This window comes from Nicotiana tomentosiformis, chromosome 4, assembly GCF_000390325.3.
Source record: "Nicotiana tomentosiformis chromosome 4, ASM39032v3, whole genome shotgun sequence".
NCBI classification, from domain to species: Eukaryota; Viridiplantae; Streptophyta; class Magnoliopsida; order Solanales; family Solanaceae; genus Nicotiana; species Nicotiana tomentosiformis.
Genome location: NC_090815.1, coordinates 7028378 through 7041841, shown reverse-complemented (window position 1 = coordinate 7041841; position 13464 = coordinate 7028378). Strand labels below are relative to the sequence as shown.

The following is a 13464-nucleotide window of genomic DNA, read 5'->3' as shown; positions in this document are numbered from 1 at the left end:
CTATATTATTATAAAAGTATGAATACAATATCGGTTTACAAAAATAACCTTATAATATTAAGCATAATAACTCATAATAAAATGACATAACCGAAATTCTAGATGTTAGACTCTTAACCTATCAGTTTTAGGCCATAATAATACACGTTAGGAATCCTACGTGATTACCTTAAGAATCCTATTAGTATAATTACTTTCGGGATATCTAATTCATATAAAATTGAACAAGTAAATATCTTTAGTAATGTAATCATATTACTTTTATGATACACTTCTTAAAAATTCCTATTAGTAATTTAATTTGAAAACGTATTATAATGTCCTATTACTAATTTAATTTGAGAATATATTATATTGTCCAAACACATTCAGAAACATAAGAACTTATATTTTTATAATAGCATAAATATAACATTAATATATCAAAATAGCCCTAAAATATTAAACGGAAGAACTCACGGGGAAAGGACATAACTGCAATAACCTATTTTTTGGACTACAATACCTTCTACGCTAATTTTTAATATTTAAGGTTTTAAAATTAATATAATTTTATCTATTAAATTCTTAATAAAAATATGTAGGAATGGTTAATAAAATCAATTTCATAAGAATCCTCTGTATTGGCAATACATTACCACTCCATAATGTCCAATACGAAGAAGAAATAAAAGTAATATTAAATGGACTGCATAAAGAGTTGAAATTGAGAGAAAAAAAATACCCCAACGATAATATATTTTTATATTATATTTGAACTATTTTCCTACTCAAATAATATTTTTATTAATTTTTCATGTAATATTGAAAAATACTCAATTATTAAACAATAACTAAAAAAATATTTAAAAATATAAATGTGTGAGAAAGAGGAAAAAAATGGTTGATAAGAGTCAATACCACTAATAATACTACAAACATAATGATCTAAAAGTGAAATATCATATCAATCTTTTACTCTTTGAAAATAAAATTTATGGAGGATAAATTTATAATTGAGATTAAATATTCAAAATAAAAGATGAACTAATATTAAGATCTGAATCAATATAGAATAAATTATTTTTTATGTTAAAACTAAATAATTAAATCTTTTAATTAATTATTTAGCAAGAGAATGCAATTCAATTATTTTTTAAATTCATCACATGAGTAAAATTCTTATTCAAGTTAAAAAAAATCTTAGGGTACATTAATTTATTCCATAAAAAGAGTGTTAGAACACAGAGGAAAAAGGTTAGTATATTATTAAGAAACAAAATGCTACACAAGTGTCTGAGTAAGCACAATTAAAGCTAAATCATAAACAAGAACACGCTTTCAAGACTATATTATAAAGAGTCGACTATGATATAATGGGATTATTCTTTGTAGATGCATTACTTGCAAATATCATATCAAGAGGCATGACACTGTTAACAATAATAGCAAGTGGTGTACCAACAATAATTTTATTGTAAGGACACTCACTTTAGATTTGATATACCTTTTCAAACAACTTAAATAACCATCACAAATATATCAAAGCAAAGCAACAGTACTAAATTTATAAGGAAAGCAAAATTGATAATATGGGATGAAGCACTTATGGCTAAGTGTCAAACGATCGAAATAATTGCCCGGAGTTGTAGAGATATGGATATTAATGAACCATTTGGTGAAAAATTAATGGTTTGGGAGGTGAGGTTCTGTCAAGTACTACCAGTAGTTCCAAAATCGATAAAAGTAGAGATTGTAAAAGCTAGTTTGCCAAAGGTATACTTCTAGCCTCAAACGAAAAAGATTCAGCTACAAGAAATATAAAGTAAGAACATATCCAGTATTTAGTGTCTTCTTGCTTCGTGTCGGAAACGAAGAAGAGCATCCAATAAAAAATGATTTGGTTCTTCCTAAACACTTGGTTATCAATCCCAATGGTAATAGTAGTGCATTTAATAAGAGAAATATTTCTATCATTAGATTAGAACGCAATTTGTGCAAATCACATGATAGAATTAAAAAGATATTTTAGCTAGCAGAAATAAATATGTTGATCAACTAAATAAAAGGTTGATTGCAAAATTTTATAGTAAAAATAAAATATTTTTCAGTTTTTGACTCAACAAGAAAATGATACTAATATTTACTACCAAGAAGAATACTTAAATACTTTAGTACCAAATGACCTTCTACCATATATGTTTGTTGTCAAGTTTATTATTTCTTACGTATGTTAGTGTCACCGTATATATAATAGACTAAGTTAAAATTGATCTTCCATTGTATATAGTTAATTTTGAAGAAAAATATGCCCGTTATGCCACTGAAAAACTTAGATACGTCGAATAGCTTATGTAATAGCACATAAATGGTATATAGAAGTTTTGACAGTAACGTCATACATGCAAAAAGTATGATACTGGTTAATGTACTTCTAAGTATATTCTTATCCCTGAATTCAACTTTCGTCATCTGAAACTAAGTAATATCCTTTTAAATTTGTGTGAAAATAATTTTTAGTATGTTTATGTTTTACAAATATAATAAATAAAGCACAAGGTCAAACATCCTAAATATTGAATTATATTACCGCAATATATTTTCTTGCACGAACAACTGTATATTACACTTTCAAGAGGGATATCAAGATCGACAATAAGAGTTCTGGTTAAGGCAGAGCAACCAACGCATTATGAGAAAACATACACACAAAAATATTGTCCACAAATAAGTGTTCGTTAAGATACCATCACATTAAATACTTTTAAACTATAATATATAATTATAGTTACTAACATGACAAAATTGATCATTTGTGTAAGTTTTGATGATGTCCTTTTATTTTAAATTCCATGTATTATGCTAATGTAATAATATTTTTTGGCATTTAGATGATTGTTGTATTATTATACATAAAATTTCTCTCATTAACTAAATTTTATTGTTCCTTCATATAAATAAATATTTAAATCATCATGTGTCATTATTAACGTGTAACACACGTTCATGGATACTAGTATATTCTATTAGTATAAAAGAAGTATACTACGTATAAGTTATTAGAGCAATTTGGTTAATTATAATGAGTTGTTACTTTGCTTTTTAATTATCATATTAGATTTCTTACAAAGAGCTTTATAAATATTGTTGTCGGTTAATTAAAAATGATAGTGTAAAAAGTGTATATACGTGTGAGAGCACGGAACCTAAATTTAATAGCAATTAGATAAACAATTCCAGCTTAGAATTTTTTTTAATTTTTGTCACGTAGGGTGTAGGGAAAGGGAGAAATGGGGAAGGGGATTACAAAATAGGAATCGAACCCTTAGTAATAAGGTAAAAGTTCATGTAGCCAAATTGGCGACGCTCAATTATTCGCCTTACAACACCCGTCGTCCGTGTGTATTATTCTTAATTTTCTAACTTTGGAACACACAGCAAAATGGAAAATGCATGTCTTTCGAGTACATTATAGCAGCATACTACTGGTTATTAAGGCATATATAAACTTAAATGGTAGGTATACAATATAACATACACTTCCTCCGTCCCAATTTATGTGCCATACTTTCTTTTTCAGTTTGTCCCTGAAAAAATAACATACCTCTTTATTTAGAAATAATACTCCCTCGTCTAGAAATAATATAACTTTAAACTTTTTTATTTTATTTTTAATGAGAGATTTATAGTTATACACATATCTATTGATTTGTTTTGGACCACATTTTTTTTTAAAACTTTCGTATCTAATTAAATACCACATAAATTGGGTCGGAGGGAGTAACAAATAAGTTAAAAACACATGCTTGGCGTGTTTTATCCCCAAAAAATAATAGAATCACAAAAATGGTAAAAATGGTAGCATTTGATACTAGCTAGCTGATTACATAAATTTTCGGAAACATCCTTGATCTCTACCTCCACAAAGTAGAACTAACGTTTGCGTATATACTCTCCCCAAATCTTATTTATGAGAATACAATGCGTATATTGTTGTTGTGCTACTTAACCAAGTTTTATTTCTATTTGTTTGGTGAATGTTCTTTCACACACAGCAAAATATAGAAAGTTTTATTAATCGTATTCCTCAAAACTCTTAATTGGCGAATTAAATATGATATTAACTTGTACTTCACCACTAGGCACAACTCCGTCATAGTTAGCGTTTATATTTGAAACTGAGAAAAAAATTTGCAAAGCTTTGTGAATTTGAAGAGGATTTGTATTTTCGTTATTTTGTTTAGAATTTGTTGGGGTGATTTTTTTCGGTTGTTGGGGTTCTGAATTTGGGTGGTTGAGACAACAGAGTTTTGCACCCATAATTGGAAATTTGGTATATAAGCTTATTCTAACAAGAAAATAAATAAATTTTACTAGAAACTCGAAAGTACTATAAGTGGTGAATATCCAAGGTCAGAGAAAGGGGTTGGAAAAGAATTTGGAGGGGAGATTATAAAGGGATTTTTTTGGAGAGACCTAGAAAAGAATATAGAGGTCTTTTGATTTACCCTATGTTGGCTTAATTTGATAGCAACTCTAAAGGGTGCTATTAGGATTTAGTCAGTGCGTCGTGAATTTTAATTGTTTAGTTTAATTTTTCAGGATAAAAATATCTTAAATTGTCTTAAAGTTAAGATTTTTAATTTAAAATTTCAGGACAAAATATGTACTGACTAATCTCTAAATAGCATTCCTAAAAATAACTACATGTGCACTTGCCCCTAGTTTATACTTGTCTTTAATTTCATGGATATTGGATACTTATCCAAATTGATGGTATTTACTATTGAGAGCTAGTAGATTTCTTTTTCACATGATTATACGTTTTCTTATGTATTTCAAAAGTATTTAATAAATTTTTTAAAGGGTTTAAATCATTCTACAATATATTCTTGTCTATGTAAGTTTAGTTTCATTGGAGTGCAATTATGATGAGATCGTGTCTTTTGTAATCACAGGCGAAGCTACAGTAGAGGGTGCGGGTTCGGACGAATTCAGTGATTTTTTTCGAGACCCTATATTTGTATTAAATTTTTTTACTGATTCTATATAAATATATCATGCCAAACCCAGTAACAAAATGGCTCTGGATTCAATGGTAAGAGTTCCTAGGTTCGCCTGTAGAAAGCGCGGGTTCGAATCACATTGAAAACATTGAGCTATTTTGTTGCTTTTTATAATTTTTCTTTCTAAGAAAGCACAAATTAAACGACATCGGAATTCCGAAACAACTCCAAAGTCCAAACGATACTTTGCCTTCCTTTAAACTAGCATTTATACTTTTTAATAAATAAAACATAAAATCTTTTTTCTTTCTAATAAACAAATCCTTCTCTAAACAAAAACACGTTTTCTCATCTTCTCAATTCCAAATCAAAAAAGCTAGGTTTCTGCCTCTGTTGATCGCTGGCGCTGCTACCGCAATCTGCCGGATCCAGACGTCTTTCAACTCTCGCTGTGTATGAATGTATGCTCTTTCTCCCTTAGAAGTTAGGCCATTCTTCCTTCTTCAATTCTTCTTTCCTGATTTTTTTCTTTCATATTTTCCTCTTATATTTTATATTTGACAATTTATACAAAATCTAATTTTTAATTTTTGATTCTAGGGTTATCCCTCATTTTGAACTTCATTCTCTTTGTCAGTTTGTGCTTTGGTTCTTTCCAAAAGTTTAAATTTGGAGTACAAGTAGACAGACAAGGTATGTGGTTGTTGTCCTAATTTCTTATTTTTAGTTTCTTAGTGAGACCAACTTGCATTCACATGGAGTGGCCTTATGCCCTTATTAAGAAGAAAACTTTCATATGTGGTCAGGGCGGAGAAGAAAATCAGGTGATTTTTTTTTAGACTCTGTATTTATAATTTAGAACCCGTACACTTCAAATCCTATCTCCGCACCTGTTGTAATAACCTTGTCAAATGTTGGCACCAATGGTCCGTAAATAAATCCAATAGTGTCATGTCATGCCTAAAATATAATTGTACCGAACCAGTATATAAGCTCAATATATATTATTGGATTGTGTGGAACCAGTACGTCGATCTTAGTATATATGAGTGTTATTATGTGTATGAACGAACATTTTTTTTTTAACGAGAATTCTCTTGACATGAAGTTTAATTTTGTTCAAAGTGATGCCGTGATACACTCACCAAAGACAATCAATGGCGAAACTAGAAAATATTTCAAGGGTGTTCAAACTTGAACAAGAAAAATAAAAATTGTGGAGAGTGAAGCTCGAACCCGCGCCTATGAGGCCCTCTTGACCACCCTTTGCCACTGAGCTATGACCCTTCATTGTTGCAAGGGTGTTCAATATGTATTAAATGCATGTAAATCCAAAATTTTACCTATATACACAATGTTAATTTTTCGATATTTTCGGACGAAGGGTGGTCATTTGACCACCCTTGCTACACTGTAGCTTCGCCCCTGAAGACAACCATTAGATGGGCAAAAACAGGAACTGTCCACGAATTGAAACCTAGTTTAGACAAGGCTGATTATATCTTGAGACACTTAAAGTTGACATCATTTTTCATTTAGACACCTAAACTTAAGAGTGTTCAAATTGAGCACTTATAGTACTCTAAACTTTTCCAATTAGATATTTTTTTGACAATTAGTCAAACTTACAAAGAGTGTGCAATGCACTCGCTGCCGTGGCGAATGACAAATAAAAAAATGGACATATATCATTTTGGGTTAAAAAAAAGAAGAAAAAAAATATTTTAAAATCTATTTAGTAAAAAAAAAAAAATAACATTCTCAAAAAGAAAAAAAAAACTTTAATTTACACCCAATCAGAAAATGACACATTATTAACAAAAGAAAAGACAAAAGAATGACATATTGGTGTTCTTGAAATCATTATTCTTGGTGTTCTTCACTATCTTCATGTGTATTCTTGTTCTAACCACGATTTTAATCCAAAATTTCAAGAGAAACTCCTCCAAATTTGTTATAAATTCAGCTAAAGATTCCCCACGAAGACTCGAAGACAACCCCAATATTAATTTCTCAAATTTTCATCAAATTAAGTAACCCATTTTAAACCTTCAAGCTTTCTTAAAGACTCCATTAGTGGTGTTTTGATTTCAAATGAAGAATACGGTCTCTCTTCGGTTTCAATCAACTTAGACGATTGTTGGTTCAAACTTTCGGGCTAAATTAATGGCGGAGGCACAATAATGGTGAAAGTGGGGGAGACAATGGTGGAAGTGACGGTGGAGAGAAAAGAAGAAGAAGAAGGAAGAAATAAAAAGAAAAAATGAAGATAAAATATGTTTTTTGGGCTCTTCACGCGCCTATTTTAGGTGAACTTCACTCTATGTGCCAACTCAGCAAGAAACGTCTAATTGAAAAAGTTTAGGGGTACTATAAGTGCTCAATTGGAACACTCTTAAGTTTAGGTGTCTAAATAAAAAATAGTGCCAACTTTAAGTATCTCAAGATACATTCAGCGTGTAAAAGGTTGGTGATAAAATCAAAGCAAACTTACATTCCTGCTACAACTGTCAAATTTGGCCCAAGCCTAAATGATCCGCCCAACGTTGGGCTAGAGTTCAAAGATTTTAAAAATGAAACTTCAATAAACTCTGTTAGAATTTCATAGCTAGGAAGTTTTCAAACTATGTCGAAGCTTCACTTATAAAAACTTCTCTAACGTGTTAAGCTAGAATTTTTTCATGTATTAAGTAGGAATATTTTTGTCTAGATATTTATGTTCTCATTACAGAGTGGTTAAATATTTTTTAGTTTTGAAATTATGATTAATTTTTTATTAACAGTATAAAAAGTGGCTATTTGTAGGGCCAAATCTAATGTCAAATGATCCAGTAAAAATAGCATAGGCTAGGATTGAAAAATAGTCCGCATTTGCAAAGTCATTGAAAAATAGTTACTACTTAATGTGGAGATAATATGAACAAAAATATACAAATCTCGCGTATAAACTTCTAACATATTAGGTTGGAATTCAAACACATTCACATATAAAAAATTCGAACTCCACCATATTATGCTGAAAAAAATTCAGATTTTTAAAGGTATTTTTATTCAAATTTTGTATTACACAAAAAAAATGGCTAAATTTTGATTACTTTTAAAACTGTGACTAATTTTGAATTAGCAATCATAAATCACCCTACTTATAGATTTTCCTCAATTATCCAACAATTCTAAACAAGCCCAAAATAACCAGTTCTCCAGTTAGAGAAATGAACCGCTGCCATTTCAGTCACTAACCCTAGCTTACAACTCTATATAACAAAATAATACAGCTAACTCTCTCTTCCTCCAAAGCTTCTCCAATGGAACCCAAGAAAACAATCCGCAACCCAAACCTAATTCCCGGCGTTGGAAAATTCTCACGTTCCAAAATGTACCACAAAATTCCCTCAACACCGGAAAAAACCCACCCCATCCCCACCCACCTCAAATCCCCCAAAATTTTACCCAGCAGATGAGGTCGCAAAACCCCTTGTAAACAAACACAAGCCAAAACCCACAAAATTAAGATCAAGTATTACACCTGGAACTGTGCTTATTATCTTAGCTGGAAGATTTAAGGGTAAAAGAGCTGTGTTTTTAAAACAGCTTAAATCTGGGCTTTTGCTTGTTACTGGTCCTTTTAACCTTAATAGAGTTCCATTAAGACGTGTTAATCAAGCTTATGTTATTGCCACGTCAACTAAAGTTGATGTTAGTGAGGTAAATGTTGAGAAGACTGACGATAAGTATTTTGATAAGGTAGCTGAGAAGAAACAGAAGAAGGGTGAAGGCGAGTTCTTTGAAGAGAAAAAAGAGGTTTGTTTTCATTTGTTCATTTTCTGCTTTAATTCTTTCTAGTTTAAATCATTTTTTGCATTTTTAGATATAAATGTGAAATGTAGTGAGAGTCTATTTTTAAAAGGCCTTTAGGTTATCACAAATGACAATGGTTGATCAGAGACGGAGCTAGGATTTGAACCTTATGGGTTCAGGATTATAATCTTTACTGGGTTCTAAATTAATAATTTGTACATATTCATTGGATTTCTTAATATAGGTTCAGCTGAACGTGCAACCAACACTGTGAGCCCGCCCTGTGATTGATGTTTATGGAAAATTAAGCAATTTAAACTTATCATGTCGGGAGGGGTGCCACTGATATTAGAAAAAAAGGTTAAATTGTAATGATTGATTGAAAGCTACATGTACCAAGAGAAGGGTGAAATTGAGTATCCTTAATCTTGATTGCCAATGTGGCTGTAGCTACATGAATTCAAATTTGAGAGGTTAACTGGCCGGTTGTCGTTCTGCTGTCGACATATATCTGCTTACCGAACTTCTTACATTTCAAATACTATTTGTATTTCTTTTAACTGTAATGGAATGAAATGGACTCGGATAAAGTGGAATGGATATGGAGAATTGTATTAAAATTGATATGGAGCATTACATAGGGAGCGATATCTATAAATTCATGTTGCATCACCTCAATTATGGTGACTGTTGCACTTTTGCCACAGAATGATTTAACTTCTGGAAGGCAAGATACCTGGGAATGAACAATCCAGCAATAGACGGCAGTTCCGTTCTAACTATATAAGGCCTTTAAAGAAAGAAAGAACTTCCTCAAACTTCTTACAATCCATATATATATTTGTTGCACTCAACTACCTTCTGCCTCTCAATTTTCAAGACCTTTTCTCTGCTTCACCACACCATCAGTCCATCACAAATATAACTCGAGTTTATGTTTTGTGCACAACACTTTTTACACCGTCTAAGTCATTTTAAAAGGTAATTTTTACCCTTTTATATTTAGTTATTAATCTAGGACATGAAAGAATTAAGGTTGAGGTGTTGATTGATATTGACTGAAATACTAATGGATCTTTTCTGTTCACATTATTTTTCTCGCAGGAGAAAAATGTTCCTCCACAGGAAAAGAAAGATGACCAGAAAACTGTTGATGCAGCATTGATCAAGGCTATTGAGGGTGTTCCTTATTTGAAGGATTATTTGTCTGCGCGGTTCTCACTCAAGTCAGGCATGAGACCACATGAGTTAGTCTTTTAGGCAAAGAAATTTTATAGTACTTTTACTTGAATTGATTCTTGTTATCTCTATTTTTGTGTCCTGTTAACTAGCTTTTAGTGGTTCTTATTAAGGATTTTGTTGATGAGAATCATCTTAAATTAGAACATGCAATTTGAGATATCCCTCGTTGGAACTGTTTATTCTTTATTACTAGCTATGTTGACTGTATCTAAGATGTTCTTGCTCTACATTTTGTGCATAGATGATGGATTTGCCTCTGATATTAGAAATGATCAGATTGTAATGCTTGATCGGAAGCTACATGTACCTAGAGAAGGTGTGAGAAATTGAGTAACAAATTGAGAAGTTTATTGGCGGGTTGTTGTTTTGCGGTCGACATATCTGCTTACTGAACTTCTTACATTTCCAATACTAGTTGTAATTCATTTTAGAAAGATAATACTTACGTGATATTAGGGTAGAAGGTTAGGGGGTAGTTGCGTGTATTCCTTTGCCATTCTCATGGCAATAGTATTAGCCTTGCATTTTTGTTTGTAGAGTTATATGTTTACCTGTTACTTGTTTACTATATCATTGTTGTTAGTGCTTGTTGATACTGCTCATTTTTATTTTGTCCTTGAGCCGAGGCTCTCCGCAAATAGCCTCTCTACCTCCACAGGGTAGGGATAAGTATGTTGTTGTTGTAATACTCTATGTTATGCGGACTCTCCAAAAATGTTGCCGCACCCGTGCTTGATCCTCCAAACTACTTTTGGAGTATCCAACGCGCACCCGGCAATATTTTTGTAGAGTCTGAACAACATAGGTAATACTTATGTGATATTAGGCTGTAAGATATTAGAAATGGTCAAGTTCTAATGCTTGATTGAAAGCTACATGTACCAAGAGAAGGGTGAACTTGAGTACCCTTGATCTTGATTGCCAATGTGGCTGTAGCTACATGAATTCATATTGAGAAGTTTACTGGCCGGTTGTTGTTTTGCTGTCGACATATCTGCTTACCGAACTTTCTACATCTCCAATACTAGTGGTAATCCATTTTAGAAAGATCATACTTATGTGGTAATTTATGTCAAATTCTAATGCTTGATTGAAAGCTACATGTACCAAGAGAAGGGTGAAATTGAGTACTCTTGTTTTTGATTGCCAATGTGGCTGTAGCTACATGAATTCAAATTGGGAAGTTTACTGGCCGGTTGTTGTTCTGCTGTCGACATATCTGCTTACCGAACTTCCTACATTTCCTATGCTAGTTGTTGTAGTTCACTTGTTCTATGTTCATGTTTATGTGATAGTAGGCTGTTGGATGAGAAGGGCAGAAGAAGGAAATGGCGTAGAATTTAACCATTTCAAGATGCCCTTCTAAAACCAATCATCTATGCACTTTCCAGGCTCACTGCTTTGACTTCCAGCAGTTTGCGTCTATAGGTGCATACAAGAAAACACTATAGTATTCTCTTTTTCTGTTGTTTTTTTGCGTTCTTTTAGCAGACAGTTTGCAGTTGAGTTGCTGTTGTGATATCAGTATTGCAAAACCAATTTGATCAAGATCCAGTAAAGTGAGAAGCAGACAGTTCTCCAAGGAAGAAAAATGATGTTCCCCTGTTGTCAACCTAAATTTGGTGTGCTTATATTTTGTTACAATGCGTAAATTCATCGGCAACTCAATCCTGTTAATAGTCTCTTGTTATTTCCTTTAAATTAACAAGTGATCAAAACTTGTATTCTGATTCTTGATTGCCTTTTCTGATTAGTAAATAAAGATAATTGTTTTTCAATTTTCTAAAGAATAAAAGAGTTAGGGTCATTTGGTAGGGTATATAAGAATAATGCTGAATAAGGTGTATTACTAATGCAAGCATTAGTTTATTTTTTATGCACTGTTTGGTGTGGTGTATTAAATATTAAGATGCATTGCATAATTTTTAAGAAAATTAGTTGCTTACAAAAGTGCCCTCCATGTTCTTTAGCTTTAAGGGGCTTAAAGGTTTTGTTTTTGACCATGCTAATACATGCATTAATAGCCTTGGTATTCGTAATAACATGGTATGTTATGTATTAATTATTCATAAGATAATACCAAATAAGTTGTATAACTAATGCTTGCATTAGTAATACATAGGAAGACTAGAAATTTTCCTTGTATTATGCTCGACTCTCGAGTAATAAATATCGCCATTCTTCAAGAGTGGGGAAGACTGAAGAGTGACAAAATGAAATAAAAATGTCTTTTGTTCTATCATAAACAACAATCCTCATATCATCATAACCACGAAAATTTGTTCCCTAAATAAAGGCATTTGTAAAATTCATAGCAAGTAATTTCTCCGCTTTACTTTGTTTGGCACTAGTCTTTTATTTGTCTGTTTTAAAAAAAAAATCGATACATTTTTTTTTTTTTTAATTAATAAAAATCATTTATAGCCACACAAGTATTTTGACAGATTTAAGACAAAAGCTTTAAAAGTCTTATAACCATACAATGTTATGGCTCATTTAAGACCATAAGAAGTCTAACTTTTTTTATTAAAGTTTGTACTCCCTACGTCTCATATTATTAGTCGTGGTTACTAAAAATAATTGTCTCAAATTATTTGTCACTTTAAAAGTTCAAGACAAAATAGATTATCTTTCTATTTTTTTACCCTTAGTAATAATTATCCTTGAAGACTACATGCACCTAACTTTATTCAAATACTAATGAAGAAAGATTAAATATTAAGACATGAATAAGGGTAAAGTAATCAAAATTTCATCCTAATTAATTTTTTTTAAGGGGCGTGTACAAAAGAATCATGACAGATAATATGAGACGGAGGGAGTACCAAGTTGAACTACAACAAATAAAATGAAACGGAGGAGATAGTTAGCACTAACACAAAACAATGTTTATAATAAAGCTAGTGTATGGGTCGATATTTGTATCAGTACTTGGGACTAAGCAATATCGAGAAAAGAGTCAGCCGAGGTCGACCAGGAGATGGCGAAACTCGTGGTCGAGATGCAGAAAATGGTCAGTGTCGAGCACTGTAAAAAAAAGCTATAACGGCTAGTTTATTAGGGCAGGATATTAAAGAGAATATTTCATTGGATATTCTTTGTACTTATACTACTAGGATTTATTGGGGGTATGTCCCATATAAATAGGAAAAAAGATAATGAATAGGGGCATGTGATATTCATTTTGATAAGAGCAGACCTTGCTAAAAGATTCTCTTCCTCTTGAAAAGATACAAATAACACCTTTTTATCAAGATTCTTGTTTATATTATCCTACACTTTTCCATCAGATCCGAGAAGATTTCGAATGTTCTAAGATCTGTCTATCACTCATCATTGTTAGGAGGAATAATCACTCAGCTAATTATTTATTGGGTGAATCACTCCTTCTATTTATTCAAATATCATTTATTACTATTTATTATCAGCCACTTTCCAT

General features: G+C 31.6%; 4 non-coding genes and 1 pseudogene across 4 annotated transcripts; all 5 read left to right on the top strand.

The window, feature by feature from the left end:
• Positions 1-8169: 8169 nt before the first annotated feature.
• On the top strand, positions 8170-11757 carry LOC104088081 (large ribosomal subunit protein eL6-like; annotated as a pseudogene).
• LOC117274619 (small nucleolar RNA snoR109) lies at positions 9225-9318 on the top strand. Its single transcript, XR_004504758.1, has one exon. It is a non-coding gene; the product is annotated as a small nucleolar RNA snoR109 (small nucleolar RNA).
• Positions 10353-10430, top strand: LOC117274621 (small nucleolar RNA snoR109). The gene has a single exon (XR_004504760.1). It is a non-coding gene; the product is annotated as a small nucleolar RNA snoR109 (small nucleolar RNA).
• On the top strand, positions 10953-11043 carry LOC117274620 (small nucleolar RNA snoR109). Its single transcript, XR_004504759.1, has one exon. It is a non-coding gene; the product is annotated as a small nucleolar RNA snoR109 (small nucleolar RNA).
• On the top strand, positions 11178-11268 carry LOC117274618 (small nucleolar RNA snoR109). Its single transcript, XR_004504757.1, has one exon. It is a non-coding gene; the product is annotated as a small nucleolar RNA snoR109 (small nucleolar RNA).
• Positions 11758-13464: the final 1707 nt, after the last annotated feature.